Source organism: Ruditapes philippinarum, unplaced genomic scaffold (genome assembly GCF_026571515.1).
Source record: "Ruditapes philippinarum isolate M1 unplaced genomic scaffold, ASM2657151v2 ctg4701_1_1_1_1, whole genome shotgun sequence".
Lineage (NCBI taxonomy): Eukaryota > Metazoa > Mollusca > Bivalvia > Venerida > Veneridae > Ruditapes > Ruditapes philippinarum.
The window spans coordinates 61,594-81,590 of record NW_026865737.1 but is presented as its reverse complement, the minus strand read 5'-3'; the positions used below and the strand labels follow the sequence as shown (position 1 = coordinate 81,590).

Sequence of the window (19,997 nt, the reverse complement as noted above, 5' to 3'; positions counted from 1 at the left end):
TGGTGCAAGTTTCATACCTCAAAATCAAATTAACGTTCAAGTACTATCACGCTTTCCACACAAAACTTGTTATTATATTAACATTTTTATTAATCGCTGTAACACAATTGTACTTGATTAAAAAAATCCGAGTCATATGAGAGCACAGCTTGTATCGAGCTGTGGAATGAAATTTCTCGACTATGTGAAGCCATCGCATATGAGAGAACCAGGGAAATTAGGATTTATTGTTGCAGTAAGGCACAGGACTATTTCAGCTGTTGCCAGATTTTGCTACCTGTGAAACTCAAGGAGTGATTCTCACAATAATTGTATCATTGCAGAATAGGTGTATTTCACCAGTTCTAGCGAACTATCTTCTATGAACTATCTTCTATCCTAGTATCACAGAAGCTACAGTACTGTTTGGTGTATTGGTCGTGCTAATATTCTGTAACAAAACTTTGCATTAGAGATTACAGAAAATTTTCAGTGTGTTGCTTTGGATGAGAGATTATTTTGTCTTGTACCACTTTGATTACACTGACTGGTATAGGATATTAACTCTTTACGATATTTATTTTTATTTGTAACATTTTTCATGGAGTAAAACAACAGGAGCAATCAATAAAGAAGTAAGTGTTGAAGTTTTATTTTTCTACAGAGAAATTTTATTTCAATTTTTCTATAATATTTATTTTCACACTATTTTGCAAACCTATACAATCATGTAATTGTGTCTATAAAACTTTAATATTTCTTTTATATTTAATAAATGATGTAAAGAGGTTAAAATGTGATTTCTGCCAAAATATGCATAAACAAATTATTTCACACATTTATTACCTTTATTATAATGATTGAATAAGCAAAAATATCAAACCTATTTTAATTTAATTTTTTGTTTAAAAAGACAAAAAATATCATTTGCTTGTAAAAAATATCAATAAATAAGTATAACAATTATTTATCTCTATTCTATTTATTTTATCAACATATTAATAATATCCCAAATTCTCAAGAGAGCACTTGCCTTATAAACTTGATAAATAAATGAAAACAAACAAGTTGCTAATCATAAAGACAATGTGGTAATGGGAATAACTTGCTTATAAAGATATATTGCTGAGCTTTCTGTTTGAAAGACAGCTTAGTAATTTATAAAGACAATTCAGCAAGAAGGGACAGTTAAGATATTATAGACAACTGTTTATTAAGATTCACCTGCAACGATAATTTACTTATAAAGATTTCTAATTTGTAGCAATCTTTTTCTTATAAAGATTTTTTTTCTGTCTGTAATGATCATTTGCTTATAAAGATTTCAGGTCTATTCTGTAATAATCATTAAATTTTGCTTATAAAGATTCCTGATCTGTTTCGTTAATGTTCTGTAAATTAAAGATCATTTGCTTAAAAAGATGTTTGCTTATAAAGATTTTTCGTCTGTCATGATCATTTGCTTATAAAGATTTCTGGTCAGTAATGATCATTTGCATATAAAGATTTCTTGTCTGTATAGATAATTTGCTTATAAAGATATCTGGTCAGTCAAGATCATTTGCTTACAAAGTAATGATTACAAGGTAATAACCACTTGGTAATGATCACTAACTAATGATTGCTTGGTAATAATAACTGGCTAACTACTTGGTAATGATCACTTGCTAAAAAATTTTGGTAATGATCACAAGCTAATAACTACTTTGTAATGATCACTTGCTAATGATTGCTTTTTAAAGATCACTAGCTAATTATTGCTTGGTAATGATCACTAGGTAATGAATGTTTGGTATTGAGCACTTGCTAAAAATCTCTTGGTAATTATCACTTGCTAAAAATCTCTTGGTAATGATCACAAGCTAGTAACTACTTTGTAATGATCACTTGCTAATGATCGCTTGCTAAAGATCACTAGCTTATTATTGTTTCATAATGACCATAAGGATTAAATGAACGCTTGGTAATGATGACTTATGGCTAATTTCTACTTGCTAATGATCACTAGCTAATAACTACTTGGTAATGATCACTTGCTAAAGATCACCAGCTAAATCATTTGGTAATGATCACTACATAATGCTCACTAGGTAATGATTTCTAGTTAATAATCTTTTTGTTATGATCACTATGTATGATTTCTTAGTAATGATCACTAGAAAATCACTACAGAATGATCATTTGTCAATTACAGCATGATTACTTGTCAAGAAACTTCTTGCTGTCCAATGATTTATGTCCAAATATCTAATAAGATCATTTACTGACTGACATATTTTAATCCACCAATGGTGGCAAAGAAATAAAACCATAGCCTACTGGCAGCAATAGATGCTAATCATGTGACCAGTGCAAATCATGTGACCAGTGCAGATCGTGTTGTGTGTTTAGTTTTATTTATACTGGGCACCCGGGTTTCCCATATGTCCAAGACTATCGGCCTCTGTTACGTCGCTGGTCGTAGAACCTGCAACAGAAGACTTAATTCGCAACATTGCCGATCGTAGAGCCGCAACAGAGGTCTTCTCATCTGGTGTGACCTATGCCTAATTCCTAGCGACGTTCACGCCGCGAAGGGAAATAGGAAGATATTCAACCAGTGCAGATCATGTGACCAGTGCAGACCATATGACCAGTGCAGACCATGGCCAGGCACATAGATATCTGCACTGTTCACTATTCAGTATATATATTTTGAAATTTTCCCTGAAAATAATGAATGTTTTTATCAAGATTGAAAGATGGACAATTCCATTTATGATATTTATCACAGTAAATGTAAAAAATCATATAGTGCAGAATCTTAAGCAAAGACTTATAACTAAATCTTAAATATTTTCAACCCTAAATCAATAATTTTAAATGAGCTTTTTCCCTATTCTTTTTTTTTCTCCCATTTTGTATTTCATTCAAGGAGAATACAAAAAACTGTTTTATGCAAATAAGTCATTAGATAATGTCTGAAGTTTAATAAACTTTCATTATTTCCCACAAATCCACACATATCATTATGCAAGTAAACAATAGCTGAGTTAAAAGTCCATAAAGAACTATTAAAGCAAATTTGCATTTTTTTATTCCGACAGTTTTAATGAAGTATCATCTTACTTAAGCACGTTTCAATCAATATTTGCTCTTTGGGTTAATAAAGAAAGGAAAAAAAGATAAATTTGTTCTTTGGACTAATTGTGTTCATTTGAAAAGAGCGTTAATCAAAATTGCTTTTACAAAGCACCTATTGTATTGAAGGAGAGAAAAGGAAATGAAAGAAGTCACCCGAAGTCTCAACTTATCATTTTATTTCTTTATTCTTTTTCACATAAAATTTTAAATGATTTAAGTGACCTATTCTTGTGACAGATGGTTATCATAATTAACAATCTTAATCATTTTACATTTGCTGTATCTGTAACATCTTAATATATGCCAGAAAAAAAGCTCATTACCTTTACTTTATGGTAGCGGCCACTATAACTTTACCTATGCTTACCCTGGAAGCGGCCACTAACTTTACCTATGCTTACTCTGGTAGCGGCCACTAACTTTACTTATGCAACTAGTGCAAACCAGTGCAAGCGAGCACAAACCTAAAAGGTAATGTTCAATTAATACTGAATTTTATTGAACGATGTGAATAAAATTATATTATACGAGCAAAATATTATTTTATTCAACAAATTCAATAAATTCAGTTATAAACCTACATGAATATAATTTCTATTCATCAAAGACTGTTTAAAGTGCAAAAGAATCAATTTTTCATTGACATGCTAACTTTTAGCTCGTCTTTACGCTATGTTTGTATAAAATAAATGATGCCACGTCAAAATATCAGCACAGCCGTGCAATCCTTTTCATTGACGCGCTTATACATTTGCTATTCAGTGAGTCAGTTCATGTTTTGGAAATTTACCCTTAAGACAATGGATATTCTTCTTAACATTGAAAAATGGACAAGCCCATATGAGATATTTAGCTTGTAAGGGTAATTTGTGCACTATGCTATATTCAGTCAGTTCATGTTTTGGAAATTTACCCTTTAGACAATGGAAATTCTTCTTAACATTGAACAAGAGCGATCAGTAATCACATGTGTCGCCTCATGATGGCCAATTTCATTTGGGAAAAATTTTTTGTGACAACAAACAGCAACGGACAGTGCACAACTAGATTGGTACTGATATTCCTGTAAATTTTGGATGAAATTCAAAATAGTTTATGGGGAGTAGTCCAGACATGTTTTTTGCGTATCTGGCAACAACAGAAAAAAACACCTTTTTATCAAACCCCATAACTGGGCCCAAAAAATCATTCAACCAGAAAACCCGTGCAATATGCGAAAGGGACTTGAGCTACAGTTTCAATCCTGAAATTTTCTTTGAAATTGAAATAGGGAAAAGAGAAGTAGTCCGGACAAATTTTAAAAAAAAAAATTTATTAAAGGGGGCCATAACTCTGACAAAAATCATGAACCAAAAAATCTGACAATATGCACAACAGACTTGGTACTGATATTCCTGTAAAGTTTAGAGAAAGCACAAGTAGTTTATGAGGATAGTCCGGACAACTTTTGTGTATCTGGCAAACACAAAAAAAAAACCCCTTTTTTATAAAGGCCATAACTGGGCCCAAAAAATCATTAAACCCCGGAAAACCCGTGCTATCGCAAGGATTTGAGCTACAGATCAATCCTGAAAATTTTTCATTGAAATTGCATTAGGGAAAAAGAGAAGTAGTCCGGCAAATTTTAAAATTAAAAAATTATTAAAGGGGCCATAACTGAAAAAAATTTTGAACCGGAAAATGCTACAATATGCAAAAACTAGACTGGTCTGATCATTCTTGTAAAGTTTGGATGAAATTGCACCAGTAGTTTATGAGGAGTAGTCCGGACAAGTTTTGTGACGGACGGACGGACAGACAGACGGACGGACAGACGACGGAGAAGTGATCCCTATATGTCGCCACTACTATGTAGAGGCGACACAAAAATGGACAAGCCCATATGACAGATATTTAGCTTGTAAGGGTAATAGAAATTTGACAAACAATGTATTTTGACAAACGATGATTGCTTATTTTCTATCATAATAGACTTACCGTAGAATTCCTTATAAACGCCCCTACCCTAATAAAGGCCCCCCAGGCTTTTTGATATGGGAAAAATCTACTCATCAGTGCTGAACTCATGAGTAAATCCATAATTTTATTCAAATCCTTCAGAATCCATTTTATTTTATAGTAAACACAAAAATTTATCATAGTAAACTTTAAAGCTTTTAACACTTTTTAATGTTATTACCAACACTTGCTAATACTAAATGTATTTACAATGATTTTTGGATTTAGGAAAAAATGTGTTGTAAAAATACCCTTGAAAATGTTTCCGCCTTATAAAGGAAAACGCTCGAAATTCCAATAAATATTTTGTTTTCCTAGACTAATCACGGTGTGCAAAAAAACCTTTTTCATATTGTAAGGGTTGAAAATAAAGCGCAAACATTAGACTTAATTAAATTTTTTTATGTCGGGTAAGTTTTTTCAAACCCGTAAAGCTTAGGTAAAAATTTTTTACTAGACAGATTTTGATTTGGAGAAACCCAGATTGACAGGAGTATAATAAATCGATTATTAGAGAAAAATTATTTTCCTTGATTCATTGTAAATTTTTTAAATAAATTGTTTGTAAACTAACATACGCTAACATTTTCACTAAAAAAACACAAAAAACTTTATATCTAACTCTATTTAAAAAGATGGTGATATGACTTTTCAAAATATTTTTCTATATCTTAAATTTGGAAAAAACTAACACACAAAAGATTTTAATTAATATAATTTCATGGATACGCTGAAAATTTTTTAACAGGTTAAATAAAAACTTGCCTCTGTAATCTCTACCCAATGATTAACCAAGAACTGTATATACACCAGTGTCAATGCATTTTTTCAGTCCAAGTTCCTGATGTTAAATTAAAACAACAAATTCTTTGTTTTTTATCGAGTCTGTTGAAGAAAGATGAACAAATTTTTTAATATTTTTGTTGTTGGATATCTTTTCTTATTTTCTGGTATTTTAATTAATGCTATTTATAGGAGGGTTGCTGCACCCTGTTTTAATCGTTTTCCTATTTTTGGGAAAACTTGGTTCCCTCTTTGCCCAATATTTTTGATAAGTTAAAAGTTTGTTGGGTATAAAATTCAATTTTTAGTTTTTGTTGTGTAAAAAGAATTTTTAATTGCGAAGAGTACAAAAAGTAATTGTTTGAATGATGACAATTTTATTTTTAAATGAATGTTTTAAATGGGACAATGGGATAATGAAGCATAAAACCAATCTCAAATAGGAAAGTAAATTTTGGGCAACAAAACCAAATTAAAATTATTTAAAATAAATTAATAATTTCATAAGTTTGAGATAAATTTTAACTAAGTTTTGTATGAATTAAATGCATGTATAATTTTTTAAATGCATACAATTTACAAGAAACAATAATATAAATATAGTGGTGGCAGTGTTTTACTGATGACTGTTTTTTGTTTTTTTAGAAAATGTCCAAGCTGGTGTAAAAAGAAAAGGGGGGGAGGAGCAGGCAAGGGTATTACATACCATTTGTTAAACAGAAAACAGTTAAAGCTTGGAAAAGAAAAGAAAAAAAACTGGTGAACAAAAAACATTACAGTGAAAAAAAAATGAAATAATTTGCCCTGGATTAAAACAATACAAAAGCAAGTAATAAAAAAAATTTAAATCGTTTTCTGTTTTTTGTTGATCTTTACGTACTGTACATGCACCCTAATGTAGAAAACATTAGGTAAACTCATAAAAATAACTTTTTAAAAACTTTTTTTAAATTTTGATACCCATTTCTTCTGCAATTTTGGGTTCCAATTATTCTTACGCAGCCCAAAAAAAAAATGTTTTTATCCATCAAAAAAATTTAGCTTTATTTTGTACTATCAAAAATTGAATAACTTATTTCCCCAGGCGGATTTTTGCTAGTTTCCTTTTGGGAAAAATTTTCTCCTGCATGAGTTTTTTTAAATAGGTTTTTTTTTTCCTAGTTAAATATTTTAGGCGGATTTTTTTTCCCCTAAGAATTTTTCCTTTAAGCGGAATTTTTTCCTGTAGTGCTTTCTTTAACTGATTTTTTCCTGGTTTTTAATTTTTTTAAGGAGGGTTTTTTTTTCCTGCTACCCCCCTTTTTCCTCCTAAAAAAATTTGCATATTTTGCAGCGTATTCCCGCTTATAGGAGGAATCTGTATATTTTTAAACCTGAAAAAGCCTTAGACGGGTTACGCCTAAATAGCTGGCGGGAAATTCTGCTTTTTTAGGGGTGGGAAGTTTTTTGTTTTCGGGGGAAACCCCCCTTTTTGGGAAAAGTTTACCCCGGGGGCGTTTAAAAGGAATTTTAGGGGACCCAAAATTTAAAAAAATTTTTTTGTTTTCCTAGCTAATCGGGGGTGTGCAAACAAAAATTTTGCAGTTAAGCTTTAAGCGCAAAGGTTGACTAATCTATTGTGTCGGGTAAGTGACCCCAAAAACTATAGTAGTTAAAAAAATTTGTTTGTACAGGGGGGTTTCTTTGGGGAAAAAAAAACCCAAAATTTTCGAGTTCCCCGGGTAAAATCTATTTTCATTGAATTATCCATTTTATGTCAGAAAAATTTTTTTTTCATTTTTTGTAAATTCTTCGCACATCTTTCATCATAATGCACTGGAAAAAATTTTTTATATCTAAACTCCTGGATTTCAAACAGATGGGGGATATGACTTGTACCAACCCCTTTTTTCATTCTTATTTGAAAAAAAAAAAAACAACAACAAACAACAGAAAACGAAGTATGATATTAAGTAATGGATGGTACGGGGAAATCACTTAAAGTGTTAGTATACTTAGCCATTCTGTAATTCGTCCAAATTGATTACAGGAACTGTTTTATTCTTCCTTATTATCCAACTGGCATTTTTTTCTGTCTAAGTACCTTGATGTTAATTAAAACAGACAAGTTTGCTTTGTTTTTTACTCTAGATTGTCTGTGGAGAACAGATGAAAAAACTTTTTTTATTTTCTGGTGTTGCAATAAATCTGTTTCTTATGTTCTGTGTCAAAGTTTGAATCTAATGCTATCTCTCCTAGGGTTGCCTGCACTCTTCTGGTGTTAATGTTTTCTGTTTTTGAACCACTTGGTTCCCTTTGCCCCAATATTAAATAAGTTCAAGTCTTGATCTGGACATAAAATTCAATTTCAGTCTTTGTGTCAAAAAGTTTGATTGCGCAAGATGTATCTAAAGTAATGTTTAAATGAGCACAAGTTTTTTTTTCAAATAAAATGTTTTCTAAATGAGCACAATGGCAATATTATGAACCCAAACTATCTCAAATGGGCACAAGTATTTTTAATGGGCACACAAATGGCCAGAATTAAGAATTTAAAATGGGCAAAATAATTCATATGTGCAAATCTGTTGCAAATGAGTACAAGTATTTTAAATGAGTGCAAGTATTTTAAATGAGTACAAGTATTTTAAATGAGTACAAGTATTTTAAATGAGTGCAAGTATTTTAAATGAGTACAAGTATTTTAAATGAGTGCAAGTATTTTAAATGAGTACAAGTATTTTTAAATGAGTACAAGTATTTTAAAATGAGTACAAAGTATTTTAAATGAGTACAAGTATTTTAAATGAGTGCAAGTATTTTAAATGAGTAAAGTATTTTAAATGAGTACAAGTATTTTAAATGAGTACAGTAATTTTTTTTTTTTTTTTTTTTTTTTTTTTTTTTTTTTTTTTTTTTTTTTTTTTTTTTTTTTTTTTTTTTTTTTTTTTTTTTCAAGTATTTTAAATGAGTACAAGTATTTTAAATGAGTACAAGTATTTTAAATGAGTACAAGTATTTTAAATGAGTACAAGTATTTTAAATGAGTACAAGTATTTTAAATGAGTACAAGTATTTTAAATGAGTGCAAGTATTTTAAATGAGTACAAGTATTTTAAATGAGCACAATCATGCACATATTTGCAATGGGCATCAGTATTTCAAATGGGCACATATATTCTAAAAATATATATGTGTCATATAGTCATATTTCAAGTGGGCTACATATTTTAAATGGAAACAGATATTTCTGATTTGCACAATTATGTAATTTATAGGTGCATCAGTTGTTGAAATAAGAAGCAGCATTTTACATGGATATCCATCAATATTTTAAATGTCAGCACCATTTTTGCAAAGAAGTACCATATTTTAACAAGTCCCATATCAAAAGTTGTAAAGTATGACATTTGCAGAAGAAGATTACATATGCAATGATAGAATCTCTTTAAATTATGAAAAAACATAATTATTTCCTGTAAAGTTGTAATTTAATCCAAGAACTAGATCCCAAAGAAAGTAGGAACTTTCTTTTCTCTTAAAACTATATCAGACAGTCCATAAATTCTATAATAATTAATATTTCCAATGATTTTGCCAACGTGTCTTTTTGCTGTTGTAAATCAAAACTAAATGCCAACAAACTTATAAAGATCATTTCAAATTACATTTGTGTATTGTATTGTCACTCAATAAAACCATTGTAAACTTGATTTTACAATGCCATTTTTTTGTGTGCAAAATTTTTATGAATTACTGGTCAATGTTTAAATTCCATAAATGTGCTCTATTTGTCAGCATTCACAAGTCACATTACTGCACTCTGGTTTGTACAAAACATCACTCTAAGGGGAATCATACAGCTTGAAAATAAATCTTACATTAACTTTAGCTGAAATGTTGCTATATAACTGTATCTGTTGATGCATCCTGAACTAAAACCAAACCCTCTGTAATACTTTGTACAATGGTCTTGTCCTGATTTAAAACCCTAAACTCACTATGTGCTACAAGTAGTTTGTACAATGGTCTTGTCCTGATGTAAAAACCTGAACTCACTATGTGCTACATGTAGTTTGTACATTTGTCTTGTCCTGATTTAAAACCCTGAACTCACTATGTGCTACATGTAGTTTGTACAATGGTCTTGTCCTGATTTAAAACCCTGAACTCACTATGTGCTACAAGTAGTTTGTACAATGGTCTTGTCCTGATTTAAAACCCTGAACTCACTATGTGCTACATGTAGTTTGTACAATGGTCTTGTCCTGATTTAAAACCCTGAACTCACTATATGCTACATGTAGTTTGATCAATGGTCTTGTCCTGATGTAAAAACCTGAACTCACTACATGCTACATGTAGTTTGATCAATGCATGGTCTTGTCCTGATTTAAAACCCTGAACTTTCTATGTGCTACATGTAGTTTGTACTATGGTCTTGTACTGATTTAAAACCTGAACTCACTATATGCTACAAGTAGTTTGTACAATGGTCTTGTCCTGATTTAAAACCCTAAACTCACTATGTGCTACAAGTAGTTTGTACAATGGTCTTGTCCTTGATTTAAAACCCTAAACTCACTATGTGCTACAAGTAGTTTGTACAATGGTCTTTGTCCTGATGTAAAACCCTAAACTCACTACATGCTACATGAAGTTTGTACAATGGTTTTTGTCCTGATTTAAAACCTGAACTCACTATGTGCTACATGAAGTTTGTACAATGGTTTTGTCCTGATTTAAAACCCTGAACTCCCTATGTTCTACATGTAGTTTTGTACAATGATCTTGTCCTGATTTAAAACCCTGAAACTCACTATGTGCTACAAAGTAGTTGGTACAATGGTCTTGTCCTGATTTAAAACCCTGAACTCACTATGTGCTACAAGTAGTTTGTACAATGGTTTTGTCCTGATTTAAAACCCTGAACTCACTATGTGCTACAAGTAGTTTGTACAATGGTTTTGTCCTGATTTAAAACCCTAAACTCACTATGTGCTACAAGTAGTTTGTACAATGGTCTTGTCCTGATTTAAAACCCTAAACTCACTATGTGCTACAAGTAGTTTGTACAATGGTCTTGTCCTGATTTAAAACCCTAAACTCACTATGTGCTACAAGTAGTTTGTACAATGGTCTTGTCCTGATGTAAAACCCTAAACTCACTACATGCTACATGAAGTTTGTACAATGGTCTTGTCCTGATTTAAAACCCTGAACTCACTACGTGCTACATGAAGTTTGTACAATGGTTTTGTCCTGATTTTAAACCCTGAACTCCCTATATTCTACATGTTTTACAATGTAGTTTGTACAAGTAGTTTGTACAATGGTCTTGTCCTGATTTAAAACCCTGAACTCACTATGTGCTACAAGTAGTTTGTACAATGGTCTTGTCCTAGTGGCACGGCAGAGTTAGTTGCCGCTAGCTTTGTAAAGAGTTTTACTCATTCATACAAAGATTATTAATCTAATAGCCACTATTGGCAACTGGATAGTTATTACTGATATGAGTTTTTGCCAAGTTCACTGCCTCTGGTTTGAATCTTGCTAAAGACAATGAATTTCTTTAAGTGAGCAGGAAAGTCGATGGTACAACCTGCATATTCATACACTCATGCCGGAAACATTGCAGACAGGGGCAACTTCAGCAGTTAAAGAAAGACAAAATGGCATATTACAGACCAAAGAGTGGTGATATGATTATATATCAATACTTAAGGGGTTTTTTTGGGTTTTTTTTTTTTCAACGAATATTGTGACACTAATAATATAAAATCAAACTGTTGTCATTCAAATCACAAAATTAAAAAAAACAACAAAAAAAAACAGCACTAATGTCTTCTAGTTCAGAAAGTTGAGAAAAACTAACATCCAAATCCATTTTCTCAAATTAGAAATTACACCAGTGCATGTGACCCAATACAATGGCAATCAGTTGCCTGGAATAATTCCATAATATAAGGCAATGAATTAAACAGGTTCATTTGTATTCAGCGCATGATATAAATGAGGAGAAAATTAAGTTTTCTGGCTCTAGTGAAAGTTTTTTGTACTAATATTGGATGTCCCATCTAATATACTACAATCAATACATTTAAAGGGTCTAATTTCATTCCAATTTTCAATGTTGTAACAGATAGACTGGCTATGATTTATTTTCACTCATTATGTTAAAGCAAGAGAACTATCATGGTCTAATATTGCCTACTTCAGTACCTAATAGATGCTGGTAATGCTCATAGCCAACAAAACATTCTTAAGCTTGCATCAGATGTGCAGGAGATGGGAGGTTTTCAGGTGTATTAGCCTAATACTATTATAGTCACAGTTGGACAAATTGGTTTCACTTTTAATGACATACCCGTTTTGTCAATGATAGACACTCTCTGACTTTATTTAACACCTTGCTCTCCTCACTTGGGCTTTAAAAGCATCCTTGTGCTTCTGCAGATACTAATTAAAGCACAAAAAAGGTGTGCATTAACCCTCTAGTGTAATGTCTTTCCTGTATCTTTAACTAAAATAATACTGATGCAAAGATTGTTTTTAAATGAATATCAATTTGCTCTAAAATCAGAATGCAAAATTACTTACTTTTTTATTGAATTTTGCAATCATAGAACAAAATGCTATGCAATTTACATTTACAACAAATAATGTCCCCTATTTGCCACCATAGAGCAAAATGGTATACAATTTACATTTACAACAGACAATGTCCCTTATTTGCCACCAAAGTACAAAACAGCATTACAAAAGATGAAGTTCCTTACTTGCCACCATAGTGCAAGATGATGTTTATATGCAATTTACTTTTACAACAAATAATGTTCTTTATTTGCCACCATAGTAAAAAACAGCATTACAACAGATGAAGTTCCTTATTTGCCACCATAGTGTAAGATGGTATGCAGTTTACATTTACAATAAATAATGTTCCTAATATTTGCCAAACAGCATTCGATTTACATTTACAGCAAATGATGTCCCCTAGTTGCCACCATTTTACACTCACTGTTAAATTAATCATTTGCACTTATTCATATTTATGAATAATTAATATCTTTATGTTTTGGCTTCATATCATCAGACTCATACTTGTTAACATTGAAAACCAATTAAATCTTAATAATTCTGCATTAAATTCAGAAATACAGGAATTTATATCCCATTGAAAGAATAAAATTTTAATGCAATGAGGGAAAACCAAAACGGTGCATGAGAAACACTTGTTATGATGTTTACTATAAGCTGCATAGCAGCTGCGCGGAAAATTTCAAATTTCGCATTATGGAAAATAATGCATTAAAAAAATCAGCCCCAGAATTTATTTATAAAAAAATACAAATCAAAATTTGGGAATTTAATTTAGTACTCAGGAACTTTGAAAAATGTCAGTTTTTTCCCCTCTTATATTTTTAAACAAAATAAAAATTAAAAGTTTAAAAATTGGTAAATATATTGTAATAAATTTTGATCACCCCTTTTGTTAATTTTTGGCATCCCGTAGAAATAAACAAAAAAGTTATTACGGCAAAAGCTTCGTTGTTCAAACCGGGGTGGTGGGAAAAACCCACAATGGGCCCATTTTCCCGGTAATGTAAAAATCTTTTTCAAAGATCGCAGTTCTTTTTTTTGATGTGCAAAAATTTTTTTAAAAAAATTTTAATGAGCCAAAATTTTTTGGAAAACAAATTTTTGGGACAAAAAAAATTTTATACAATTTAGAAAAATAAGTAACCCCTTTTATATATTTTAAAATGCTTGAAAAATTTAAAAAAGAATTATTACCCGTATTGCAAATAAAAAGGATTTTAAAATAAAAAACTTTTTTTAAACCAAAATGTAGTCACAAACTGCAACAATGCAACAAAATTTAATTACAAATTACAATTGTGCTTCAAAATTTAAGCTGAAAATTAATTACTATTATTATATGTTTGCAAACTTAAGTGCATTGTATACATTTATGTCCAGTTTTTGCTTCTGTTTTTTTTAATGTACAAACAGCAAGATAGCTAGTTTGGATGAATTGTCAAACATTTTATGCTTCAAATTTACATTAAACACTTGAATCAAGTTGCTGCTGTATTCCAATTTCCACTATAGCGTAGGTGTTTATATCAACCTTGAACCTTATAATAAGTTATATCTTCCAAAATCTGTGGCAATAATTTACCTGCAAATTATTTTACAAAATGGAAAAAAAAGAACGGAAAAGAATGAGCAAAAAAATTGAGTGTAAAGTTAAGAAAATAAGGCAAAAGAACAAAAACTGAAGAAAAGTTGCGATCGAGGAAACGATGCCAACTGGGAAACTTTGACGGGGTTATCAAAAGTGACGTCATTGTTGTTTAAAAACGGGGAAAAATTTAATTGTCGGAGAATTTCCCGTCTATTTTTTTTGTTTTGGGAAATTATCGTTGGAAAACAAATTAAACGCAGATAATGATTTTGATTCGGGTGTCCCCTCCCCCGTTGAAAACCCCCGGGTTTTCAACAATTTATGCAAAAATAAAAAAATAAAAAAGAAAAAAATGTGAACCTGCATAATTTTTAATTTCTTCTTAGTGTTGCTATTCAAAAATTTATGGTTTAAAGATAATTCACTTTTTTTTCTATTTTAAATTTAAATTTTTTAGAAATATTGATGAAATTTAAAATGCGATTTTTATTTTCCGATTTTCATGTAAAAAAATTTTTTTTTACTGGGAGTGAAACTATTTTCCGTATTTTCACTGGTGTTTGCCCGGGCCTTTCTTTTAAAATTCCCGCCCGTACTCCCAAAAATTTAAAAGGGAAAACTTTTCAATTTTTAAAGTCCAGAAAGAGAAAAAAGTTAAAAATAAACGAAATTCAAATTTTTTTAAAAAAACTATTTTTAATTTTTTTTTGTTTGGGGGGGGATGAAAAATTTCAATATTTCCCCGTGGCTACCGCCCTCATGAAAAATTTATTTTCCCTACCCTCGAAAGAAAATAAATCATTATTTATAGAAAAAACTTGAATATCCTCTAATTTATTATCAACATTCTGAATCAATTATTAAAACATGACAATTTTTTTATCAAAATATGTTTAAGAATTATTATTTACCCAACAATAATTTCAACATATTTCACCAGTAGTTTAGGAGCATCCAGTGGCCGAGTGATTAATGTCCATTGACGTCAAGCCACATGCCCATCACTGCTTTGAATTCGAATCCCGACAGGATTATTGGATTCTTTCATGTGAGGGAAGTTCTATCACGCAAGGGCTTATGGAATTTGGGTGTTATCTACTTCAGGTGCCCGTTCATGCCTGAAATAATGCAAGGAAGGCCCTGAAGCTCTTTCTCCACAGAGTAAAGCTGGAATGTCGCCATATCCTGACCTATACTGTGTTGGCTGTGACATAAAACCCCAATCAAACAAACTAACAAAACCAGTAGTTTAAAACTTATTTGCTTACAATCTCTATAACTTGTAGCTAACACAAATCAACAATTCCAACCAGAAAACAATAACAAGAAACATGCAATGCCATGAAACCAGGTTTTCAATTATCACCATGTAGATAAATATGTTGTATTTGAAATACAAATACAAGCAAACAAACAATTGTAAACTATGTGCAATGTAAAACATGAATAATTAGGAGGAATTGCCACTGAAGAAGTGTTCACTATAATATTATGTATAAGGAAAAAAACAAAGGGCCATAATTAGGGTCAAAAACTAATCCAATCACAAAACCCCGACAATATGTTTGCCAGGGTGCTTGGATGACAAAGCTTCTGTGAAAGTTTGAACAAAATCCCTTGAGGAAATGTAGGACGAGTTCAGCACAGAAGCAATTTGTTCAAAAACAATTTACAGGTAGACATGAAATAATATATCATATCTTTTTTAAATTTACCTCCAAAGGATTGATATGACCGTTTGACTGCCAAATCAAGTTAAAATCATTGTAAACGGATTTTTCAATGTTAATGTCACTGTTGACCTTGACCTTGGAGGCCAGCCATGCGGAACATGCGTTCTGCACGTCATTCTTGATGTGGTAAACATTTGTCTGAAGTTTCATCAAAATTCTTCAAAGGGTTGAAGAGTTTACAGAGCGGACAGGATTTTCAATGTTTATGTCACTAGTGACCTTGACCTTGGAGCCAGCCATGCGGGAACATGCGTTTGCCTATTTTGTTTTGGGTAAACTTTTTGTCTAAGTTTAAAAAATTTTCTTAAAAGGGGAAGATTACAGAGCGGAAAATTTTCAGTTAATGTCACTGTGCCCTTGTTTTGGGCCACCCTGGGGGAACTGCGTTCTGCCTCATCTTGTTGGTAAAATTTTCTGATTTCATAAAAAATTTTCAAAGGGGTTGAGAGTTAAGAGCGGAAATTTTTTTGCCCCCAAAGTTAAAATATGAAAACGGGGATTTTTTTTAATGTCACTGTGCCTTGACTTGGGGCCAGCCATGGGGAACATAGTTTGCACGTATTTGATGTGGAAAATTTGTCTGAAGTTTCATCAAAAATTCTTAAAGGGTTGAAGATTAAGACCGGACAGGTTTTTAAATGTTAATTTACTGTGACCTTGCCCTTGGAGCCAGCCACGCGGAACATGCGTTCTGCACGTATCTTGATGTGGTAAACATTTGTCTGAAGTTTCATCAAAATTTCTTCAAAAGGGGGTTGAAGAGTACAGAAGCGGACACAATTTCGTTTGACGCCGCCCGCCCACCCGCCCCATCCGCCAGCCGCCCATCCCCAAGCCGCCCATGCCGGCCCATCCGCCGCCCATACCCCATCTAATAACAGGATTTTCCAAAAATTGAAAACCTGGTTAAAAACAAAGGGAACATCGCAATGCGATGCCAACCCCAGCTCGTTTTCAGCAAAAATATTTCACAAAGCTTTTGTCAATGAAGGGGCATTTGTTTTTAATTGAAACTTTTTAGGAGGAATTATGGCTTTTTTAATATTCCTCAAACAAAATGATTGAGAAATTTTATGTTGTACTATTCGCCTTTTTTTTCCCAAATGTTTTAGAAAGGTAAACAGTACCTTTATTTTTGCTTATAATTTTTTTGCATTTTTGCGTCTCTTGTTCATTTTCTTTTGTCAACAATATTGGCGTGTGGTGTTTTGTGCGATATCAAAAAAGTAATGTTCACAGATTTAAAAAAAATACTTGAATGATGTCTTGAAAGTAAACATGGGAATTTAGTGAGCGCCAGGGCCATCATTGATGACAAAGCTTCTGTGAAAGTTTGGGTCAAAATCCATTTGGAGAAATGTAGGAGAGTGAGCACTGTAGAATTGTTCACTACTATATTCTGTATAGGAAATCAAATATACAAAGGCCATAATTATTGTTCAAAATATTATCCAATTCACCCAAAACCCGACCAATATGGCCAGGCACTTATTAACAAACTTCTTAAAGAAAGTTGGTCAAAATTCGTTGAAAATGTATGAGGAGTTTGCGCACAGAAGGGAAATTGTTCACTATATATTCTTATATAAGGAAAAAAAAAACAAAGGCCATAAAATTAGGCAAATTAATACCAATCGCCAAAACCCTGGCAATATGTGTCAGGGCACTTGAATGACAAAGCATTCTGAGGAAAGTTTGGTCAAAATCCGTTGAGAAATGTAGGAGGGAGTTGCGCACAGAAGAAATTGTTCACCTATATACTTTTATATAAAGGAAAAATAACAAAGGGCCATAATTAGGTCAAAATATATCTAATCTGCAAAACCCTGGCAATATGCGCCAGGGCACTTGATAACAAAGCTTCTGTGAAAGTTTGGTCAAAATCCGTTGAGAAATGTAGAGGAGTTGCGCACAGACGAAATTGTTCACTAATTTCTATATAAGGAAAAAAAAAGGGCCATAATTAGTCAAATATATACCAAATCGCAAACCCTGGCAATATGGTGTCCAGGCCACTTGTATGACAAAGCTTTCTGAGAAAGTTTGGTCAAAAATCCGTTTAGAAAATGTAGAGGAGTTTGCGCACAGAAGAATTGTTCACTATATATTTTATATAAGGAAAAAAAAAAAACAAAGGCCATAATTAGGGTCAAATACTTATCTAATTCGCAAAACCCGACAATATGCGCTTTAGGGCAACTTGATGACAAAGCTTCTGTGAAAAGTTTGGTCAAAATCCGTTGAGAAATGTGGCAGGAGTTGCGCACAGAAGAAATTGTTTACGCCCGCCCGCCCCGCCCTGATGTCCCCCGCCCCGCCGGACATGAACCTCAATCTAAAACATTTTTTCCTTCGGAAAACCTGGTTAAAAAGGTCACCACTTACCCTATATCTACATTTTTTTATAGTCAAGGGCTACAATTCAAGTATGTCTATTTTTTTAGTCAATGTTTAACTTTTATTTAGTCAAAGGTAATCTCTGTAAAAACTCTTTCTTAACTTAAATAGCAAACTTTTTAAGTCAAGGGCTATAATCAACAGTTGAAAATGCTTCTTTAGTCAAAGGGCCACACCTGAGAAAAAAATTTTTTAAATAAAGGGCTACAATCATAGTTCCGGGTAAATTTACCAAACTAAGTGAAGGGTCAAAAAATTAATGGTTCATGTTTGCATATTAAAAATTATTTATAAAAATTTCTGATACAAAGAAATAAACATGAATCTACAAAATCTCCCATTTTGAATTATTTTAAAAACAAATGACAACATTTTTATTTAAAATCTGCCTGTAACATACAATCTGCCCCTAAGCTTTGAGAACAAAGATTTTATATCATCCCAAAAAATGTATTTTATGGATAATTATTTTTGCCTTTCCCCCGGGATCTTTGGTTAAGAAATTTATCAACATTTTAATGATTTGCAGTATGTAAAATTCTGAGAGAAACAGGAAAAAAAACAAAATTTGTTTGTTGTAATGTGCTGTTGAAGACAGTTACCCCCTTGTTTTCAGGAAAATGTAAAAATCTTAAAATTTTGTTGTAAACAATAAATTTTTTTCTTGGAAACAAAATTTCCTTAAGTGTCGTGTGCCTTTAGAAATTTAACTGTGAAAAATAAGTGGGCATTATTTTTAGTTGTGGGGAATATTAATAGATAAACTAATTTTTTACAGAACAAAAATTTACAGTACGTAAAAATGTTAACAAAAGGCCGTAAAATTCTGGGGAAAACGTCGTCTGATAAAAAAAAATTTATAATAAACCAAATTTTGTATTTGAAAAAATTCTACATACACTAAAAGGGCAATAATTAATGTGAGTGTCTTATTTTATTTTAAAACTAGGTTTTAATGTAAAAATTTAAAGCAAAAATTTTACTTAAATATTGGCATCATATTAATTAACTTACCTGTCACCCGATAAAAAGAGGTCACTTTGATTTTAGCTCTCAGCTTTAAAAGGTCAATGCATGATGACCTTGAATTTTTTAAATTTATCCTTGTCACACTTAATATCTTAAATGGACTTGTCCATCTTTCAATATGGACAAAACCATTTATCATTTTTAGGGAATATTGAAATATAACTCAATAGTAAACAGAGTTGATCATGATTAGGCAGCATGGATTATGCTGGGTGGTGGGCTTGTCTATACTCTGCTTGCATGGGTAGATTCTGTTTCTGCAAGACAATGGACAAATTTAAAGGGACACAACTTAAGTTTTTTGACATGATGGGAATGGAAATAATATTTTGGGATTATTGTTCCATTTGATGTAAGTCTAGACGTACAAAATTTCAGATCATTCGATCACTCCCTTTTTCCAGAATAATATCCGATTTTGAAAAATGACCCAAAAGTGTTGCATTGCTTTTTATTGAAATCAGGCCAAGAATAGCACAAAAAATGATTTTCAATTTATTTCTGAGTATATTTCTTCATTATCTTTTTGCATAATTGCCCCAGCTGATCTACAGTATATAAAAAAATTTAATTTTTGTATTTTTCTAGACTTTTGGACCTCATTGGAGTTCCTTTAAAATATAATATTCAGGGCAAGTCCTTTTTACACAATTTAGTCACCTAGGGTATTTTAGAGTTAATAAACTAAACAGTCCTGCACAATCAGATCTTCAGGCTGTACGGAGAGTCACAGGCGCCCATATTGCTTTTGATGTAAAGCAAAAAAAAAAAAAAACTTAAAATAA

The 19,997-nt window shown here is 31.7% G+C and overlaps 1 protein-coding gene across 1 annotated transcript in view; it reads left to right on the top strand.

The window, feature by feature from the left end:
- Nucleotides 1-19,997, top strand: part of LOC132730142 (beta-1 adrenergic receptor-like) — a 71,040-nt gene continuing 51,043 nt past the window's right edge. Inside the window, exon 1 of the mRNA XM_060715998.1 lies at nucleotides 1-614. The gene's annotated coding sequence lies outside the window, so the exon portion shown is untranslated. The remainder of the gene's footprint in view (nucleotides 615-19,997) is intronic.